The sequence below is a fragment of the Marmota monax genome, unplaced genomic scaffold (genome assembly GCF_021218885.2).
Source record: "Marmota monax isolate L192 unplaced genomic scaffold, Marmota_monax_Labrador192_F-V1.1 WCK01_AAM20220418_F8-fsc00011, whole genome shotgun sequence".
Taxonomy (NCBI): Eukaryota; Metazoa; Chordata; class Mammalia; order Rodentia; family Sciuridae; genus Marmota; species Marmota monax.
In genome coordinates, this window is record NW_026693082.1 from 3,039,318 (window position 1) to 3,062,105 (window position 22,788).

The 22,788-nt window shown below is 40.4% G+C and overlaps 1 non-coding gene across 1 annotated transcript; it reads right to left on the reverse strand.

Annotated features, from left to right (window-relative positions):
* Positions 1-415: 415 nt before the first annotated feature.
* Positions 416-488, reverse strand: Trnav-cac (transfer RNA valine (anticodon CAC)). The gene has a single exon. It is a non-coding gene; the product is annotated as a tRNA-Val (tRNA).
* Positions 489-22,788: the final 22,300 nt, after the last annotated feature.

Genomic DNA, 22,788 nt, shown 5'->3' on the forward strand with positions numbered 1-22,788 from the left:
CCCTCAGCAAGGAGTCCCCCAAACTCTTGAGGGCCTTGAGGCCACTCTTCAGAGTCCCATGTTGAAAACTATCCAGGTGAGGATGCCCCAGGGGTGCTCGGTAGCCTGTAGCCAGCTGTTCCCTTAGCTGTAGGGAGAGACCAGACCGTTGGTGCCTCACAGGGCAGGAGGCCTCAGAAAGCACAGGTCAGGCGAGATTCTCCCACTCTCGAGGCTGAGGTCCCTATCGGCAGGGAGGGGATGAACCTCCAGCTCTTATGCCAAAGAAGTGGCTTCAAGCTTTACCAAGTATAACCACGTGCTTCTCAAAGTTAACTCAGATCAGGAGAAAAGGTCCAATTGGTGGCCATTGCGGAAAATGATAGGCTTCAGGTCACAGACCTCTTAGAATCCCTAACTCCTACCCACTATTTTTTGGTGGTGCTGGGGATTGAACCCAGGGCCTTGTGCATGTGAGGCAAGCACTCTACCAACTGAGCTATATCCCCAGCCTTAATTCTCACCCACTTTTGACCATTATTGCCAATACTTTCCCATATTCACTATACAAACATCTATCCATAGACAGGGTGGTATTTTAGTCTTAGGTAAAAATGGAATCCTACTTTACCTACAATTCTATAATTGACTTGAATATGAAAAACATGATCATTTTCATTGTTATGGTATTCGTCATCAGCACCACCACAGTTTGCATTTATGAAGTGATTTCTGATTCCTGGAAATCTCTACTTTACACACATTCTCCCCCCGCCCCCAAATAGATACTGAGGACTGCACCCAGGATTGCTTTACCATTGAGCTACATCCTCAGTTTTTTTTTTGTATCCAGAGGTGTTTAACCACTTAACCTCATCCTCAGCCTGTTTTTTTGTTTGTTTGTTTGTTTGTTTTTTGTTTTTTATTTTGAGACAGGTCCTTGCTAAGTTGCTTAGGACCTGGCTAAATTGCTGAGGCTGGCTTTGGACTTGTGATCCTCCTGTCTCAGCCTCCTGGGCTGCTGGGATTACAGGCATGCACCACTGAGCCAGGCCCCAATTCTTTTTAATTTTTATTTTACCACTCAGTCTCCACAAGTCACCCAGGCTGGTCTCAAATGTGGATCCTCCTGCCTCAGCCTCCCCAGCTGCTGGGATTACAGGCTTCCATTATCTCTCTTTATCCTTACAATGCCTCGTTGGAGTTGTAGATCTTATTATCTCTGTTTTCCACAGGAGGTGACTACAGACCACATAAAATTCTAAAACTTGAAAGCTGTATATTCTCTTTCTACCCTATATCTCTCCCCAGATGGTGCTTAGCTCTGGGGGCTAAGCAGTCGTACATTCTTAGGAATAATTATTTTCGTGGTGTAATTTATCCATTTACTTGGATCTTCTTTATGTCTCTCAGTGTCTTTTTATTTTATCTCTGGGATTTGAATTCCAAAAGTGATAGTACTTTTTGTCACAATTCAAAGAAATGTATAGAAGTGCTACAGTAAAACAGTTTCATCTAGCCCCCTTTAACAACTGTTAATTCAGAGCATATTTTTTCATATTTTACTATACAAACATATTTATCTGTAGACAGAGTTGTTTGTTATTCTTAGATGAGATGGAATCCTACTGTACCTATAAATAATCTGTTATTTCAGTTTTTCCCTTAAACAATGAATAACATAGATGCCCCTCATAGTCCATTCATGTATTTCCTTCATTATTTTTTGTAGGGACAAAATACTGCCTAGCATGAATGATTTATTCCACTGGTCACTGACATGCATCAGATTGTTTCTCTTTTTGCTATGACAAGCCATGAAGCACTTGGTACTTTAATTTCTGACCGATGAATTTCTAGAGCTGGGATTTCTGTTTCAGAAGTCAATACCCATTCTAAGCATTTTTTTTTTTCAATCTTGAGACAGAGTCTCACTAAGTCGGTGAGGCTGGCCTCAAACTTGTGATCCTCCTGCCTCAGCCTCCTGAGTCACTGGGATTACAGGCATGCATTACATACCTGGCACATTCTAAACTTTAATAAATTCTTAGTAAATATTGATGGTTTCCTTTGCAAAAAGGATTACAGTAATTTATAGTCTAGTACTGTAGAGAATACTCATTTCTACACCATTACCATATGCTATCAGTCTTCTACATTTCTGATAAATGGATAGGCAAAAATAAAGCCTCAATTTTCAGTTGCCTGAATGTTTATGCAATCAAGCAACGTTTTGTGTGGGGTGTATATTTGTGTGGTACTGGGGCTTCAACCACCCTAGGCAAGAGCATCCAGGGGCACTTTACCATTGAACTACCTACCCAGCACCCTCCCCCCATTTTTTTCCTTGCTAAGTTGTTGAGGCTAGCCTCGAACTTGTGATTCTCTTGCCTTAGCCTCCCTAGTTGCTGGGATTACAGATGTGAGCCACTTCGACTAGCCAAACAAGTTTTTATGCAAGGATTTGTGGGCCTCTCCCCTTATCATCCAGTTTCCACTAGCTGTGTAAGAGCTGTGTTCTGTGGGTCAAGGTCATAGCAGGAACCCAAAGACATCTAAGAATGGTTTGTGAATGAGAAAATGAATTTGAATCATTTTCCCCCTCTCAGCCCCCCATCAGATCAGAAGAGGTTATGACAACCTTCTAGAAAAGTTCTCAACATTTGCTATATGTTGGAATCATCTGCAGAACTTTAAAAAAATACAGCCCGTGTCCAGTCTCCTGAGATTCTATTGATTGCCGGGTTGCAGCTGGGTCTCAGAGACTGGTGAAACTCCAGGTGATTTTATTATGCTTAGGGGGTCAAGAATCACTGTTCCCAAGGTAATGCAGATGAGCTAGACCTGTCAAAAAATCACAGAGTCTAGGCCAGCTGGGATGCACATCTGTAATCTCATCTACTGGGGAGGCTGAGGCAGGAAGATTACAAGTTTGAGACCAGCTTGGGCAACTTAGTTTGACCCTATCTCAAAATGAAAAATAAAAAGGCTAGGAACATCGTTCAGTGGTAGAGCCCTTGTCTAGCATGTGTGAGGCCCTAGCATGGGTTTCAACCTCCAGAATTGGAATAAAGAAAAAGAAAAGTCATAGAGTTCTCTTATCCTGACTCAGAAGCTGAGGTAGGAAGATTGCAGGTTCAAGGCTAGCCTGGGTAAATAAGCTAGCCCCTGTCTCAAAATGGAACATAAAAGAAGGGTTGGAGATACAGCTCAGGTAGAGAACTCCTGGATTCAATCCCCAGTACCTCTAAAAAAAAGTACCCCAGTACCTCTCTGATCTTAGATGTCACAGCCACTGGCATTTCACAATTGAGGACAGTTGGGAACAGAGAAGAGAGAAAATATTTAAAGGAGAGAAACCACATATTTTTTTTTCTGATTCTAATAGGAAAAGGAGAGATGGTGGACGATGCCATTTATTTATAGCAGGCACCATGGGTGGCACAAGAAATACCTGGCTAAGCATCTGTGATGTCCAGGGATGAGCCTCAGTGAGATGAGAGGAGACCAGAAGGCTGCTGGAAAGATCCCAGAGAGTCTGAAATGGTGGTTGTTGCTGGATAAATTTAGCCATTGACTCAGCAACTGTGTGTGGGGTGACTAATGTCTTCTTGGCACTTGCTTTGCCTCGGAGACACAATTAGATAACAGCAAAGACGACCTTCTCTCTCAGAGCTTACATTCTAACAAGGGACACAGAGATTACACAATGACCCATTGCTGTCCTGAAACTTCCCCACAGCCTCAGAAATGTTGCCCTCCCAAGGCCCCATGAGGAAGACCCCCCCACACATCCCAGGACACATGTATCCTGAAGACCGGAGGGCTCATAGCCACCGCAGATAATCCTCAATCACTTCAACACATGCAGAAAAGCAGGTGACCGAAAGGCCAGAGAAGGGTTCAACTTCGTTTTGGAATGCAATTTCTGCCTTATGAAGCATATCAAGGTAGTTTGGGAGTCGTTTGAGGCGTCTATGAACATTGAATTCTACTCACAAAGGAACTTATTTATAATAGAACAATAAAATCTCTGCTGCTTAAGTTAAATCAAAATGATACATTTGCACAGAAAATTTAGGGAGAAGAACTGAGGAATATTCCAACTATCCTGAATTACTTGTCCCATAAAGACTTGCTTCCTCCCTTACACCAGGCTTTTGTACATTTCTTTCATTCCTGTCCTCTCCAACCATCCAAATCCCAAACTGCGAATCACCCTCCAGTTTTAGCTGAGTGAGGTTCTTCCTTCGTCTATAGCTGGGCACTCCTGCCTGGAGCACACTTCCCCCATGCAGCTGCCCTATTGATGGCCCAGGGCCTTCATTCCACCCTCTCCCCTTGGCAGTGTTTGCTCAATAAATCTCTAGAATGGGTTTTTGTTGGTGGTGTTGTTCGTTTGGATTTTGCTTTTTTGTTTCTTAACATTCTGCATTTTTGTTTATTTTGTGGCGCTGGAGAGAAAACCAGGGCCTCTTGCATGCTTGGTGAGTGTTCTCACACCGAGTTACATGCCCAGCCCCACTGCACAGTTTTCCCTTTGGGCCTCAGTACCTAGCACTAAGCTACACTCAACAGTCTATAAAGTTTCTGAAGTGGCAAAATGAATGAGTGAAGGAAGAAAGAGTTATGGAGGTGTGCATAGTTACAAGTTAATGTTAAAATCCAACGGGTTCTTAAGTAGGTAAATTGCTGGAGAATTCAATTTTGATAAGAACCACCCATTCTATCTTGATCTAGTGTGCATTTTTAATAAATGAAGGAATAAAATTATTAGGTAATAAAGATAACTAGTACTTGATGGTGCTTATCTTGGGCCAGACTCATCTCTGAGCACTTTAGATATAGAACATTTTCTAATTCAGACTGTCTTTTGCTTACCATAGACTAGATACATTGTGTATATATACAAATACACACATCTTCTGATGAGATGAATCTTGATTACTTATTGCTATTTAGCTATATAACATATCTAAGCAATTTTTTTTTTGTTTTTACAAAAATCAAAGCCATTATGTTTCAAAATAAAAGTGTTAGGAGCTAGGTGTGGTGGCACACACCTTGAGGCAGGAGGATCTCAAGTTAAAGGCCTGAGCAATCTATCTAGGCCTTAAGAGCTTAGTGAGATCCTGACTCAAAATAGAAAAGAAAAAGGGCTAGAGATGTAGTTCAGTGGTAAAGTGCCTCTGGGTTCAATCCCCAGTATCAACAAACAAACAAAAAAGAATAGAAGTGTTAGGTCTGGAACGTAACTCATGGTAGTGAGCTTGCCTGGCATGGGCAAGGCCCTGGGTTGGATCCCTCGCACTGTAAAAAATAAATGTTAAAAGACAAGTTTTCCTTCATAAATCCATAGCTTATGTTATAATTATATTCTACAAACAGATAACTTCAAAAGAGTTTAAAAACAAATGCCACGGATTCCCCAAAAGATAGTTTTCATAGAAATTGGTCTTACTAATTTCTGCTGCTTTTCAATCTCAGTTTCAACAAATCGGGAGGTCAGAAAAACGTGTCCAAATTTCATGACCTAAGACAAATGCTTTCATTTTCTAAGTGTGTTTTTTTCTTAGAAATGTAATGTTGAGAAAAATGGAGACTTCTGGGTTATGAAAACCATTCTTTCAAAATCTTTTTATTTTCAGATTCGGGGAGTACGTTTAAGAGACATTGAATCTATAGAGTCAGACTCTTGTGAGCTGAAGTGAATTTATGAATTGAGAATTAGGTGCGAGGAGGATGAGTTCTTATTGCTTCTTCAATTCTCCAGCTAGGATAGAAAACTTCTGATGCTATGATATGAAAAGTGTGTCGAGGAGTGATAACTGCCCGAGTTCAGTGGATCTGGTGATAGCGGTGGTGGTGCTGATGGAGGAGGAGGAGGAGGAGGAGCCAGTGGAGGAGGAAGACAGCCATCAATGGAGCTGTTATTCATTCATCACCATCCCACTGCATTTATTGGCTAATTCGGTGACTAAATGTCAATTATTTTTCCTCATACTAGCAACATTGTAAAACTGCAGAGTATCCTGAAAGAACTGCTATTTGTTCTGTGCACCACATCAGATGTCCTTACCTGGACAATGCCCTGCAATTTTGTTCATTTTTCTGGGCCCTGAGCTCTTGGCAGGCAAAACAAGAATGCAGAGCTGGAGGTTTTTAATGACTTTAGCAAGAGGTTTCTGCCCAGGATTTCTCTGCCCTTTTCCAATTGAGCAACGTGGATGGATGTTTTTAGTTGTTTATCCAAAAACGAATAAACGAAACCCAGTGACAACATTGCCTCTTCTTTCTTCATCTCTCACCATTTTGAGGCAAACAGCATTTTTAATGTTTCCATCAATTCATCTTCTATATTTTGCCTTGTTAAAAAAAGAAGGGAAAAAAAGGAAGAAGAACCAAAGCCCCTAACTAGTTTAAAAGAGATGATACAAACAAAGCAGGCTTTTTCCTCCTCATGAACTGTGTATATAATTACTTGAATAATGTTGAATTTCACCCATATGCTGGGGAAGGGAAAAAAAACGGCAAAAATAACTACTGTGAATTCAAACCGCAAATGAATGGAGCCGGCCTCATTCATAAATGTCATATGAAGCTTTGGTTAAAAAGGCAAGTCTGTCATTCCAGGGACAGCAGCTGTTGTTATGTTGAACAAAATGGATACAAATGGGTATTATTTTAAAGTGAAATGCTTAATTTCAGGCCTAACAAGCACACTGTCCTCTGTGTAGCCCTGTGTCACAGGAGCCATGGTCTCCAGTAGAGGGCTTGATTGCACAGGAAATCAAGCTCCCAGGCTGCGACAACCGGACCAGCAAACACACTGGCAATGTTTGAGTTACTATGGCAATCACAAAATAGGAAGGCCTTTTCTTCTTTTCCCCATCTCTGCATGCAGCCCCAGCCTGCTCCTGAATAGGCCACATCTGCAAAAAGTTTTAACACGGTACTCAGATAAAGAAAAGGATCCCAAAAATGGGCACTGACCCGTCTCAAAAAATGTTGCAAATTTTACATACAAGAATTGGGGAGCTGGGCCACTTTGCCCAGGTTATGTCATAATGCAAACACAAAGGGATAAAAGCACATGAAGGCTTTGGCTGTCAGATATTGAGAGGAGGGAACAGCAGAAGTAAATGACAGCTTAAATGCAGATGTAAGGAGAAAAGTCAAAGATGGGTGACAGGAAGTTACTGGTCAATGAATAAGGGAGAAATTTCAAACACACACACACAAAAAAACAGACAAAAGGGTAAAATACAATAAAATCTATCTATAGAGATTTACTGAGAAAACCCCCCAAAGCATTTTTAGCAAATCTCAGAACTATGAAACCCTGTGAAACCAACACATGGCTCTTTAGACGGGTCTTTGCAGATTTTTGCATCTCACTACTGTGTCCACACAACGTACAGACTGGCCAAGGGTGTTTCCAACAATGGTGGAGCCCCCTGGGAACTGATATTTCAGGTGCAGTTTAAAAATAATGAACATTACTGAGTAAAATATGTATTTGTAAAGACAGGTATAGAGGATCCTTGGAGGCAAGTTTTCCTGGAATGAAGAGACTGGTTCATACTAATTTCTAAAGGATTGTTCTGAGTTGAAATGATCTCTCTCCAGTCACCCCCATTTGATCCCCACATACTTGTTTAAAATTTGACAGTTAGATTTGGGTCGGCTCACTTCTCCCAGATGGAAATGTGATTTGGCTATTTTTTGGAATGGAGCTGACCGCCTGTGCCCTTGGCATGAAGGAAACCATAGCTCACTCCCCCTCTGCTCCACCCTGCCACCCCCTCCACAAAGCCAACGGGTGAGCACTCAGGCATCCCTCTCGAAAAATCCAAGTGTCAGGAGCAAGCAAAAATCCTGAAATTAATCTTCACTTCTTTTAACTTAAAGAGCTATTCATGGCGTGAAGGCAGTTGGAAAAGACTTGGGTGGGTAGTGGACTGAAAAGTCGCCATTTGCAAGAGTTGAGGCTCAGAGGGAAGAATACTTTTAAATAGCATGAACTCACCACAAAAAAGTCACAGTGCTGAAAGGCATCCAGAGCCCAGTAAAACTGACACTACATTTCACATTCATTGACTCTTGTTCTTTTGGGGGAGTTTTCGTATGAAGAGAAAGAGACAATGGAAGACAATAGTGCTACCTTATCAAAGTTCATTCATGCAGCTATTTCAAATACTTTTAACTGCTTGTCAATAGGTCTCGCAAGTCTCTGGGATTCTAAACGTTCTGTCACATTTGTGTACTAACCACTTAAAGTTCTGCTAAAGCCTCGTGACCTGGACTGCCTCCCCTTTATGTGGGTCAAAATGCAAGGCAAAGCCATTGTGTCAACCGGCCTTCATTAAATTCATTGATTTGACCTGTATTTTAAAGACCAAAAGTCAAATGGAATGGGAAGTTAAAGTTCCCATACAAAAATCTTCCCTTGAGTACTTTTCAGGTTCCTTGAACTACCCCATGTATAGGCAAAGGACATCCTAGCACTGTTTGAAGTCTGACTTGTAGTTAAACATTTTTGTTTATGTCTTTTTGGAGAAAAGTTGGGATGTTTTTGGTTTGGGGGTTTTTGTTTTTAGTTTTGAGGTGCTGGGGATTCAACCCAAGACCTCATACATGCTAGGCAAATGCTTTACCACCGAGCGACATCCCCAGCCCCTGCTTTAATTTTATTCAAGGATGAAATAAATGCAAAAAGTTGAAGGAAGCTTTTGTTTTCGATCTGACTTGCTTCCCAAAGAGATAGTTTGGCCCATCTTGAGCAGGAGCCTTGCAAAGCTATAGTTGGGGTTGTCCTGTTGCTGTACCCTGGGGTATCTGTTCTTGCTCAGAATCCCCTGGTAGTGAATTGTCATTCTTTTTTAGTCAGTATGCACTTGTGGATTTGAAGTAAGCTTTGCTTTTCTTTCAGAAATATGAAGTAATGTCAGCATTTTAAGCCTAGACTTCTATTTTTATGCCCCCCCCCCAAATAGTAGCAAACAGTGCTCACTTAAAGTATGTGGGCAGGGTGGGTGTGAGGAGGCAAGGAAAGAGGAAAAATTGTTGATAGAGTCAAAATTGCCCTTCAGCTGTGAGGCAAGCTTAACCTGCCCACCCCAACCCCACAGTCTCATTTTTAGCTTCAAGGATTCCCCATTCTGTCCAATTACAAAGAATAATAATGTCATCTATCTACTTCATTGCAGAAAGATGTACAAATCAAATAGTTGATTTCACTTACCAGAAACCCCAATTCTGCAGATTAAAGAAGAAATTCAGGGCTGGGGGTGTAGCTCAGTGGTACACAGCTTGCTTAGCATGGGCAAGATGCTGGGTTCCATCCCCAGCAGTGCAAATAATAATAACAAAAATTCTATCAACACAATGGGCCAGAATAGAAGATATCAGACAGGTCCCTTTAGATGTGGTTGAGGAGTCTGAACCTATAGAAAAATGCTGTGCTCCGAGCAACAGAATTCAGTGAACTCTCTGAGGTACTGTGTTAAGCTGAGAAGAACACAGAAAGCCCAATGGGTGTAGAAACATCGAAATCTCAAAAATCCAGAGACAGAATTCTTGAAACTCATACAGAAATACCTCTATGCCAAAAAAACTCATTTCTAAATTGTCACCAGCTACTATTGCAGCACAATAATGTCACACAATCATCAAAAGAGTGATTGCCATCCTCATTTTATAAATGAGGAAACTGAGACTCAAAGATGAAGTAACTTTCCAAAATCACACAGCAAGTCAAGAGCACGATAGGATGCCACAGGAAACTTTCCCTAAGCTCCTTCCAGTCACCAAATCCTAAGAATCTGTGGATGTAGCTGAGAACATGAGAGAACACATTAAATTAAGTACTTACAAATAAGTGCCAAGTAGGGGTTGTTGCTATAAGATACAAGATATTTTCCTGAGGTTCTCTTTTAAAATAGAATAAAAACACCTCCCTGGGGAAATATTTAAATGAAGGCAGTACGAGAAAGGGTACTTCAAACTCTGTCCTCACTGTTGAAGAAATCTTGCCCACATACTGAGCCCCTCCTTGATTCTCCAGGGTATGTTCACCAAGACTGGGACGAGGGGTGTGACAACAGTCATCATTTGATGTGCCTCCATCTGTGTTTCTCACTCTGCTCAGCTAGGGACCGTGCCTCCTTCACTCCCTGTTAGGACAAAACCTATGAAGTTAAGATGCAAACAGTTAACATCTCTAGAAGATTTTTCCAGACCACAATTTTCCTGCAATAAAATTTCTAGTTTAGTTTCTGATTTTCTGAGTTTTTTTTTTTTTTTAATCACTTAGAGAACCTTTGGCTATCAGTTCAGTGCCTTCTCTGAACTTTGTGTTTAAAGAGGCAATTTCGTCCCTTCTCACCTCTCACCTAAAATGCACAAGGGGTTTTTGGATTTGTACCATTCTATATTAATTATTAACTCAAGAAGTTCAGGGATAGGGTTTTCCTCTCCTCAGTTACAAAGGGGTTTGGGTCAAAAGAATGGGACTACCACTGTGGTGGGCCCAGAAGGCAGGGTTACCCTAGTGGGCCTGCAGGACACAGCATAAAACCAAAGGGAATTATTCTCAAGCCTTAAAGTCTAATGGGATTTGTCCTGCTGGGTTTGGGATCTATTTGGGACTTGTGACCCCTTTATTTTCTCACCCCTTTAGATCTCTTTATGATCCCTTTATGACCTCTCCCTTTTAGGATGGGGATGTCTATCCTAGGTCTGTCTCACATTATATTGTGGAAGTGGAGGACATGTCTGGTTACACAGGTTCACAGCTGGGGATGAACTTTGCCTCAGGATGAATCATAGTTCAGGTCTCACCCATGCTTGATGTAGATGAAAATGAGATGAGATTTTGTATTTAATGTTGCAATGATCGACTTCGGGAGTTGTTGGGATGAGATGGTTATATATCACATGTGAGAAGGACAGGATTTTTTTGGGGGGGGAGGGGGGCGGGTATCAGAGATTGAACTCAGGGGCACTTGACCACTGAGCTACATCCCCAGTCCTATTTTGTATTTTATTTAGAGACAGGGTCTCACGAGTTGCTTAGTGTCTCAATTTTGACAAGGCTGGCTTTGAATTTGTGATCCTCCTGCCTCTTCCTCCTGAGCTGCTGGGATTACAGATAAGGAAATGAATTTTGAGGGAGCTTGGAGGCCAAGGTTATGGGCCAAATTGCACCCTCCTCCCATATCCAAGGGGTAAAGTCTTAACCCTCCAGTGCCTTAGCATACAACTGTATTTGGAGATGGGGGTCTTTAAAGAGGTAATTAAGCTAAAATTATAATAGGCTCCCCTATTCTTAGGGAGTATGTTCCAAGACCCCAGCTGGATTCCTGAAACTTCAAATAACACCAAAGCCTATACCTACTGTTTTCTCCCATATACCATGTAGTGTTGACACATGATAGCAGAGTTAGTCTGTCATGCCATGTTTTATGATTGGCACCTCTTTGGCACCACTACTCTTGTGCTTTGGCACCATTATTAAGCAAAATAAGAGTTACTTGAACACAAACACTGGAATACTGTGACAATTGATCTCACAACCAAGGTAGCTACTAAGTGACTAACAGGGGGTTAATGTGTACAGTGTGACACACTAAACAGAGGGATGATTCACATCCTGGTACAAGATTTCTTCATGTTACTCAGAATGGCATGCAATTTAAAGCTTATGGATTGGTTATTTCTGGAATTTTACATTTAATATTTTGGGGCCATGGTTGACTGCAGGTAACTAAAATTGCAGAAAGCAACTGCAGATAAGGGTCATTAGGGTGGTCCTAATCTGATAACATGTGTCATTATAAAAAGAGGAAATTTAGACACACAAGCATAGAGAGAAACCCATGTGAATACAGAGGAAGAAAACAGCCATAAAAGCCAAGGAAAGAGGTCTCCAAAGACACCAACTTTGCTTGATCTCAGATTTAAGTCTCCAGAATTGTAAGAAAATAAGTTTCTGTTGTTTAAACCACCTACTCCGTTATCCTTTGTTATGGCAGCCTTAGCTAACTAATACACTGCAGTTCCAATGTTTCAAGCCAACACTAGTTTTCTGTTTGTGATTTTTATTGTTTTGGGGCTGCTATGAAACACTACAGATTCTTGTTGAGGGTGTAAAACCCTAAGAATTTTTTTTTATATCATGTGGTCCTGTTGTATACTCAGGAATTTGTCTGGCCTCTGTTCCTGGTTCCTGAGAGACAAATTCTAAATCTACAGAATGTCTGGAGTGACAGAAGCTTTAATTATTCGTGGTGGGCCTCTCAATCACACCTGAATTTAGCTAAGAAGATGACTCTGGGTGGAACTGGTCAGGTCAGAAGACCAACATGTGATGGGGGGCTGGGGCTTTGAGCCAGTCTAACTCCTGAAGTGGGGATGGAGGCTGTGATTAAATTTAATCATGTGTTCAGTTATGCATAATCAAAACCCAGTGGAAACTAAACACCATAAAATCTCTGTATGCTGAGGCACAGGTGAACTTCCTAGATGGCGTCACATGCCAGGATAGTAACATGGGGATAGGGCATAGAAGCTCTGCGTTCAGGACCCTCCCATACCTCACCCTATGTGCCTCTTCATCCGACTGGTCCTGATTTGTTCCCTTTAACTTAAAATCAGTCTTAAGTATAGTGTCTTCCTGAGTTCCATGAGTCATTCTAACGAGTTATCACACCTAAGAAGATCATGAACCCTCGAATTTTTGGCCAGTTGGTCAGAAATATTGGTGACCTGGGGCTCCCCAAACTTACAGCTTGGGTCTGATGTGAGAACAGTCTTGCTGGGAATTGTGTTCTCAACTTGTAGCATCTACCCTGACTCTGGGAGTCAACATAGCAATAGTATTGAATCTTGCAAGTCCAGACATCCCAACCAGTAGTCATAGGGTCAATTTTTAAAAATATTGTTGATTTATTTTATTATGGCCATAAAATTATATGAATTTTTTTTTTGTCTTTTCTTTTTCAGAAGTAGGGATCAAACCCAGAGCATTGGCTGAGGATATCATCCCCTCATGTGTGATACTTGCTTTGATCTACCCTTGTGAGATGACAGGCAGTAGGCTATGATCAATTTAGAAATACAGAGCAGGCTGATCCTTCTGCCCCTTTCCTGCAGGATACCCAGTAACTGGTGCATGCCATAGCCTGCCAGGTGCCCTGCAGGAAGTCCTGGGCTCTCAACTTACAGAGACGCTCACCCCCTTTTTTCTCCTTGGAGCCTCCATGTCAAAGTGAGAATGTCGCCCTTTCCACATATAACTAGCTTTGTGCTTCTACCCAGCTTTTCAAAACTAAATCAATATAGTTGGTGATGCTCACACAGGTATTAAAACATTAGACATTGAAGGAATGATTAACCCATAAGTCAGGATATGGGGAACTCTGGAAAGGACAGAGAAATACTCACAGGCAATTCTCTACTCATTATTCTGGGTGATAGCATATTGATACTCAATATTGTGGTTTTAACTATAAATATATATCTATATACTTCTCTGATACATTTCTCAAAAATGTTTTAAAAAGAAAAATAAGGAGGAGAGTTAGAGAACGGTTGATTTTACCGACTTCTCTTTATTTTGTGGTACTAGGGATCCAACCCAGGGCCTCACACATGGGAGGCAAGCGCTCTGTCACTCAGCTACACCCCAGCCCAGAGAAAGGACTGGTTCAGATAAATGGTCACAGAGGTTCCTTTCGAGGGAGTAACAGTGAGTTGAGACTGTAATGAAACAAAGGATCAAGCAATGTAAAATAGCTTGGGTATTGTGCTGGTTAATTTGGGGTGTCCACTTGACTGGATTGGAGGAATCCCTACCAAACTGGCAAAGCATTACCTTGGGTGTGTCTGTGAGGGTGTTCTAGAGAAGATGGGTGTGTTGGTCAGGGAGCCGAGTGGGGAAGATCAGCCAGGGGCCTGCATGAGACAGGAAAATGGAAGAAAGGGGGAAATTTTCCCTGGTTCTTCTCTCTGGAGCAGGTCACCTCTTCCCTCTGCTTACCTGCAGGTTCTTCAGCCTTTGGACTCTGATTTGCACCACCAGCTCTCCAGGGGCTCTTGGACTCTTCACCTCAGACCGGGGACTGTACTGTCAGCCTCCTGTTTGAGGTTTCTGGCTTCTTGGACTGAACCACATTACCAGTTTCTTTAACTCTCCAGCTTGCAGACAGCCTCTTGTGGAACTTTTCAGCCTTCGGGATTGTGTGAACCAATCCCCTAACAAATAGAGATATACATACAAATGTGTATTATATGCTATAAATAGTATTATTTTATACACCAACACATATATTCTGTAAATCCCATTTCTCTGGAGAACACTGGCAAATACAGGCATGAATACAAGGCAGGTAGAGAGAACAAGTGCAAGAGTCCTGAGATGGGAATGAGCTTGATATTTTCAGGGTGCAGCAAAAGAGGGAGAGAGTGCAAAGGTCTGAGAGCAGGCTGGAGCACACGTATGGGACCAGGTGGGCACAGCTATTTTCATTAGCACTATTACTCCCAGTAAATGCAAAGCCAATGGAAGATTTTGAGCAGTGGAGAAATGGGCTCTTGTTTTTTGTTTGTTTGTTTGTTGTTGTTGTTGAGGTCCTGGGGATTGAATTCAGGGGCATTCTACCACTGAGTTCTACATCCCCAGGCTTTTTTTTTTTTTTTTTTTTTTAAGATAGGATCTTGTTAAGTTGCTGAAAATGGCCTCAAACTTGCAATCCTCCTGCTTCAGCCTCTGAATTTTCTGGGGTTACAGGCATGTGTCACTGCACCCAGCTCCTCTTTATGTTTCATAAACATGACTCTGATCATATGGTAGAGGGTAAATAGATGATAGGGGTTTAAAACTGGAAGAAAGGGCATCTTTAGGGAAGTTATTGCAATCCCCCTAGTTTACATTAGGCTATTTCTAATGTTTTGCTATCATGAGTGGAACACACATTTCCAAGCCCTAAAATGAGATGACGTTACAATTAATCATCTAATGACCTTGACTGATGGTCTACTTCAAATCTATTTTTTCCTTCACCTAACATATCTGTTTTTATTCCAGTCTTTCCCTTCCCTAACATGATTAAGTGGAAGCAAATGTCACCCTCAGCTTAAGAATAGATCCTGATTCATCTGAGCAAACCAAACTCTTGCCATTGAATACTTTGAGACCAGACCTCAGGAAGTGGTTCTGGTCAATGAAAGACATCAACAGGAACATTTGGGACAATTTTCTAACTCCTAGAAGAAAGAATGTCTCCTTTTCTTGATGAAGGGATGACAACATCCAGAGAAGGGGAGGCCCATTGCTTCCTGGGTCTTCAGGCTCAGGCAGGAGACAGAGAGGATGCAGAATCAGAATGTTGTGATGGGTTGTGGCTCAGTGGTAGAGCACTTGGCTAGCATGTGAGGCACGGGGTCTGATACTCAGCACCACAGGTAAATAAATAAAAAAGGTCCATCAACAACTAACAAAAAAATATATATTTTTAAATCTGACCCTGAGTAAATAGGAAAGGAAGGAAGGGGGCCACTGTAGAGTGTCAGGAAGGTTGGCAAAGGTCTCATGGAGTGCTTGAGTCAGGCAGCTGGAAATCTTAGAAGAAAACAGAGGGATAAATCTTCATGACCTTGCATTTGGCAATGGACCCTTAGAAATGACAGGTACATGCATCAAGAGAAAAAAAATGGACAAACTGGACTTCATCAAAATTAAAAACTTTTAGTCATTTGTGCTGGTGCATGCCTGTAATCCCAGTGGCTCAGGAGGCTGAGGCAGGAGGATCATGAATTCAAAAGCCAGTCTCAGCAACTTAATGAGGCCCTAAGCAACTCAGCAAGATCTTGTCTCAAAATAAAATATAAAACAAAAGGGCTGGGAATGTGGCTCAGTGGTTAAGCACCTGTGGGTTCAATCTCCAGAACCCCCCCCCCAAAAAAAATTAAAAACTTCCCTGCATCAAAGAACATTATTAGGAAAGTGAAAATATTACCTATTCAATGTAATATAATATTTACAAATCATACATCTAAGGGACTTGTATCCAGAATATATAAAGAACTCTTACAACTCAACAATAAAAAGACAAGTAACTCAATTAAAATATAGACAAAGGATTTGTGCAGATATTTCTTCATACAAAATATACAAATGGCCAATAAGCACATAAAAAGATGCTCAAACTGGGCATGGTGGCATGCACCTGTAGTACCAGTTGCTCAAGAGGCAGAGGCAGGAGGATCACTTGAGCCCAGAAGTTCCAGACCAGCCTAGGAAACACAGCAAGACTATACGCTTTATCAAATAAAAGGGAGAGGGGGATAAAAATCATTAGCCATTTGGAAAACATAAATCAAAACCGCAATAAGATACCACTGTACACCTGTCAGGATAGCTAGAATCATAATAAACCATTGAAAATGGTCTTCATAAGGATGTGGAGACGTAAGAATCCTTGAACATTGGGGGTGGAAATGTAAAATGGTTCAGCTGCTATGGAAAACAACTTGTTGTTTCCTTAAAAATTTTAACATGTAATTACCATATAACCTGGCAGTTCTTCCCTAGGGACTCAAATAAACATAGGTGCATGCATGTACATAATAGCACTACTCAAAATAGACCAAGTATCTGCCAACAGACAATGCATAAATCAATGGCAGTACATACATACAATGGAATGTGATTCAGCTGCAAATAATAATAATAAGTATTGACACATGCTACAACCTGCATTAACCTTGAAGACTTTATGCTAAGTCAAAGAAGCCAAACATAAAAGTTGCATACTCAAGGATTCCATTTTTAGGAAATATTCCAGAATAGGTAAGCCCTACTGTTTTAATTAGCTTTTTCACTGCTGCAACTGAAAGACCCAACCAGAATAACAATAGAGGAGAAAAGGTTTATTTAGGGGCTTACAGTTTCAGAGGTTTCAATCCACAGAAAGCAGGTTCCATTCCTTGGGGCTGGAGGTGAGGCAGGTCATCATGGCAGAAAAGTGCGGCAGAGGGAAACAGCTCAAGGGAAGATCAGGAGGCAGAGAGAGAGAAAGAGAGAGAGAGAGTCCACACGCCAGATGCAAAATATATACCCCACAGCCCCGCCCCCAACGAACCACTTCCTCCAGCCACACCCCACCTGCCTTCAGTTACCACTCAGTTAATCCCACCAGGGATTAATTCACTGATCAGGTTAAGGCTATAACCCAATTATTTCCCTTCCAAAACTTCTTGCATTGTCTCATGCGTGAGCTTTTGGGAGGCACCACATCTAAACTATAGCACCTACAGACAGAAAGCAGATTGGTGGGTGACAGGACAGGAGGAGTGGGAGACAGCTGCTTAATGGATACCAAGTTTCCTTCTGGGGTGATGAAGATATGTTGGAACTAGTTAGAAACGGTTGTGTACAACACTGTGAATGTACTGATTGTCACTGGATCATTGTGCATTGTAAAGTGATTAATTATATGTTCTATGAGTAGCATCTTAATTTTAAAGAGATAAGGGAGAGGGTAAACGTATCTCCTCAAACATTCAGAAATTTTTATGGTAAAAATATTCAAAATTTTTTCTTGTAACATTTAAAAATATATAGTACAATATCATTATCTATAAGTGTGGTCAATTTCTTTACACCCATTATTAATCATCTCCTTTCTGACTTTTTAACTATTCAATTTATGCTCATGTTGAGTTTACGTGTATACTAAGATTTATATGTGGATTGTCCTTTTGCTTATTCCTGAACTAGATCACACTGCCTCTCATGTCATTTTTTATTATATAAATCACCATAGTGAAATCTCTTATTAGCCTCCTTCCTTAAAAACTTCTTACCTTTGTAACATGTTAATTATTATTTTTAATTGACAATTAAAATTGTATACATTTAAACTGTACCAAATCATGTTTTGATATATGCATACTTTATGCAACAGCTAACTCAAGCTACTTAATGTATACATTACCTCATATATACAGTCACTCGTGAGTATTCATAAGGGGCTGGCGGGACACCCCACACACACAGGTGCCAGACTTCACAGACACTCAAGTCCCTTCCATAAAATGGTATAGTATCTGCATATAACCTACACACCTTCTCCTGTGTATTTCAAATCATCCTTAGATTACTTATAAAACCTAATATAATGTAAGTGCTACATAGATAGGTGCTATATCATATTGTTTTAGGTAAAAATGACAAGAAAAATATCTGTATATTGACAATACTGACGTAATTTTCAAAATATATTTCTTTCTATATATGCAGAGGGCCCACTCTACTTAAGCACTTTTCTAATATGTGAGTATATGTGTATTCTAATATATGTGTATATACACTTGAAATCTACTCTCTTAGCAATATTTAAGTGTATAAAATACTGTTATTAATGACAGTCACCATGATGTACAATAAATCACTTGAACTTATTCCTCCTTTCCTAGGTTTATTGTTTTATCCACACTGATTTCTTTGAATTCCAAAGAAAAGATAATCTCATTATGATATTTGGTTGGAATAGCATTCAACCCATACCTTAATAATTTGAAAAGAATTGCTAGCTTATAAAATGTATTCTTCCCATTCACTGATATGGTATGTCTTACTCTTCTTGATCATATTATATTTATATCTCTCAATGACTTACAGTTTATTATTTTCTATATAAATCCTACACATTTCTCATTAGATTATTCCTAGGTGTTATGTGTGTGTGTTGGGGAGGGAATTGTTCCTAACATAAATGGTTTTTTGCCCTACTATTTGCTCCAATTGATTACTTTTTGGTATAAAATGCTACTCATTTTTATACTTGTCTTAGATCTTGCCCCCTAAATGAATTCTTACTTTGATAGTTTTTCTCTCCTTGCATTTTCTAAATAGAAATTAAATTATCTCTAGACGATGATAATTTTTCTTCTTCTAATTGTTACCTCTGTTTCCAGGACTGCCATCAACCAGCACTCAGGCACAATCACACAATCCCAGGAGCACCGTTCATACAGGTTGGCATGAATCATGTTCCTTAGAGTTGTACAATGTCTTGTGCTGGCAGTTTCCAATTTTCTAATTGTACTTTACAAAAACCTAAGAACAGAGATAAATAAATAACACTATACTCTTGCTGTTGTGATTGGAATGCCCCTAGTATTTCACAATTAGGAATAGTTGACTGGAATTGAAAAAGTGTGTAATAACCCCAGACTTTTCCATATGTGATAAATCTTTCCATATGTGTATAAAATCTTTCACACCTCAACCCAATTTTCACCACATCAGAGATGACATCGAAGGGACATTGACAAAACCCAAATGGTTACTTATATCATTATCATATCATTATCTCTCTCTTCAGCTTTGGATCATACCCTAGTTTTCCAGGTCTACCACCAATATCTTCATCCAAGATACTAATTTAAAATATTGAATAGGTTAGGTCCTGGTCAAAGAGAGAGCCTTATGGTTTGTCACCAAAAATTTGCTTTCAAGTAGACTTTTTGTTTTTTTTTTCCTACCTGACACTTTTTTCATTTTTCTTTTGCTAACAGTATCACATTTATTTATTTGGAGAATTGAATTATCCTCCTCATCCCAAGTGATTTTCTATATTCATAACAAATGACTCCTGCCCAATTTCTGATCTGAACTTCACCACTGAAATTCTCTTTCTGGGGAACTTGACTTTGAGCAGAGATAGGCTAGGAAACAAAGCAGAATCATTCTCTTGATACACCCCTGAAGGGACTTCCCCCCCACCCCCAGGAGTTGCTACAAAATTCTTGGAGCTCTCCTGATTCCTTTATTACCTGAAGTCTGATTTTCCAACTCTTTTGTTTAGTTAGCCATGGTAAGTTCTCTAGCTTGACACCAAAGAATCCTAATATAAATTCATCCCAAAATATCCACAAGTAATTAAAGGATGAATTATTGAATAAGTGAATTCATTAATCAGTATTCTTTGGGTAGAGTTGGTCATACAGCTGTGGATTTGTCTGGCTGTACAATTATTATACAGTTGTCTTGTTTTTAATATCATCATGAGCCCCTGTTCCTGCAACTTGCATTCTTTGCATCAGAGATACTCCCTTATCTATCCATTTAAAAACTGCATTTGAGAGAAAAAGATATTAATACCACAGAGTGACCATGGCTGGCAGGTGAGAATGTGGTACTTCTCTTCTCCTAATGATAGAGATCACCAGGGCATTACCTGGAGTCTTATAGGTAACAAGGAGTCAATGAGATTGCACACCCCATGAAAGAATTTTGAAAGGATTGTTTAAAAAGTTCTGACTCATAAGTTCACCACATCAGAGATGACATCGAAGGGACATTGACAAAACCCAAATGGTTACTTGCATGTGCCTCCTCTTCCTGTAGTCACATTCAGCATGGTTCCTGGGTATCTTCTAAAGCATGAGAGCATTAGGAATGAGGGGGCTTTTTTTTTTTTTTAATAAAAAGTCACTGCCTTAGTTTCAGAAGCCCTATTGTTTCTTGTCTTCGTCCCAGGCTGTCACCAGTCAATAAAAAGCAGTAAGTATTGCAGATAATACCACCCCAGGGTATACATGTATCAAAACATCACATTATACCCCACAAATATGCACAATTATTATGTGTCAATTAAAATTAAAACCAAAGAGAAATGCATAATAGTACACACCAATTGACACAACCTCATATTGACTCAGTATCCTTTCTCCCGAGTGGGTAGGTGTTAGAGTCTGTAAACAAGTCAAAAATAACACCTGGCATTTTGCCAGGGGAATGTTAGAGTCTGTAAACAAGTCTGGATGGTGCCTGGCAAAATGCCAGAGGGAGTGGTTTGAGAAGTAACAAAAACAAGCCATTAAGTGTGGAGATTCCTTATTGGTTGACTGATGTATCTAGTTTATGCTAATTAGATAAGCTGTGTGGAATGTATAAATACTGCTCCTGTCCTGCAATAAACGGCTCCTACTCCTGCTGTATCTATCTACACAAGTTATTCGTCACCCCCCGGTTATTTTGCTGCAGCCAGCCGGACTGCGGCAGGTAGGAGTCGGTAGGGAAATGTTAGAGCCCCTCACGTTTTACGTTAAGAACTTCAGAGGCTTCTGGCTATGAGACAGAATAATGCAAATTCAGTGGAAGGGAAAATACCAGCAGTAATTTGGGGAGAAAGGAAATTCAGTTATTTCTCAAAAATTCTAATGAAAAAAATAAATATAGGAAGATTAAAGGAAATGAAGAAAACTAAGGTATACTACACTCAGTTCTGACTCTGAAACCATTTCTTTCCACTAAACCATTCTGCTTTTTAATTTCTCTAACTTTTTTGTAAAACCTTCAAAATAATAGAAGCATAAGCTCTTACAACCTTATTTTACACACGAGAAAATTAAGGCCTGACCAAAAATGCTAAATGATATATTCAGGATATGTGCCAGTGGGCACAGGTAAAACTTGGCCGGTGCTAACCCTCTGGCTGACCAGCATAAATTGAGAGAACCAGGGGCTGCCCTTGATGACCCCTTGAGAGGCCCTAACCAAACAGATTAATTTTATTCATTAGGTAATACAGAAAAAAAAATCATAACAATTGGCAACAGGAAAAAACAACTCTTGTTTTAAGGATCATTATAGGTATAACACAAATTAGAATTGCTATGGTTGGAATGTGTTCCCCAAAGTTCATATATTGGAAACAATCCCTAAGGAACTATGTTGGGAAATGGGTCTACTAAAGAGGTGATTAGGTCAGGAGAGCTCTGCCCTCGTGAGTATATTAAAGTTATCACTGGAGTTCGTTAGTTAATTAGAAAGTAGACTTGTTATGAAAGTAAATTTGGCTCTCTCTTGCCCTCCTACCTTCCACCATGGGATGATACAGCATGAAGGCCCTCACCAGATGCCAGCGCCATGCTTTTGGACTTCCCAGCCTCCAGAACTGTGAGCCAAATAAATCCCCATTCTTTATAAATTATGCAGGCTCAGGTATTACGTTATAGTAGCAGAAAGTGGAGCTTGCTTCTCCCACTCTAGATCAATCAAATGAGGAGCTCTGCACCTAACCCTGCATTCTGGGTTATGTGAGACCCCATGCTCCAGGGGACTGACATTTCCAGGTCTTGAACTTATAGCTAGAACAAAGGGTGACCATTTTACTTACCTGGTTCTCATTTCTTATATCTACAAAGCATGTTCATCCTTCTATGTCATTCTCCACATAGATTCCCTCATCCTGCAGGATAAGACTGAAAATCTAAATGGAAACTATTCTGACGAGGACAATTATGGCTTGTCTGAAAGCTCAAGGGTCATCCCAATTCCCATTTACTTATGCAAATTGTTGGTTTTTCAAAACCAGACGTTTTTTCCTTGTAGAGCCAGCCCATCTTCTGGTATAGAGCAGAATATTGGACAAGCATCCTTTGCCGGACCTTCCAGCTTTGACTGAGAGACACAGTTTTAGGAATGGGACTTGATCTCTTATAATCTAATCTCTTAAGGCTAGCATACAGTGCCTTGGTGTGGTGGCATCTGCCACCAAGGCCAGTTCCAGGGATCTAGGTGCTAACTCTCAGCAGTCATACATTTTTCTACAAGCTTCTAGAAATATGTTTCCTCCTGCTCCAGAATTGGCTTTATTAACATCGAGAATTCAAGAAGTGTCCATGATCTCTCACTTGGACTTTCCTCATAAATTCCGCTTGCTGTTGGTGCTCCACCTGGACCTACTTTGTAAGGTTCTCTTAAATATATCTTCCTCATTGACTTCATGCTCATGC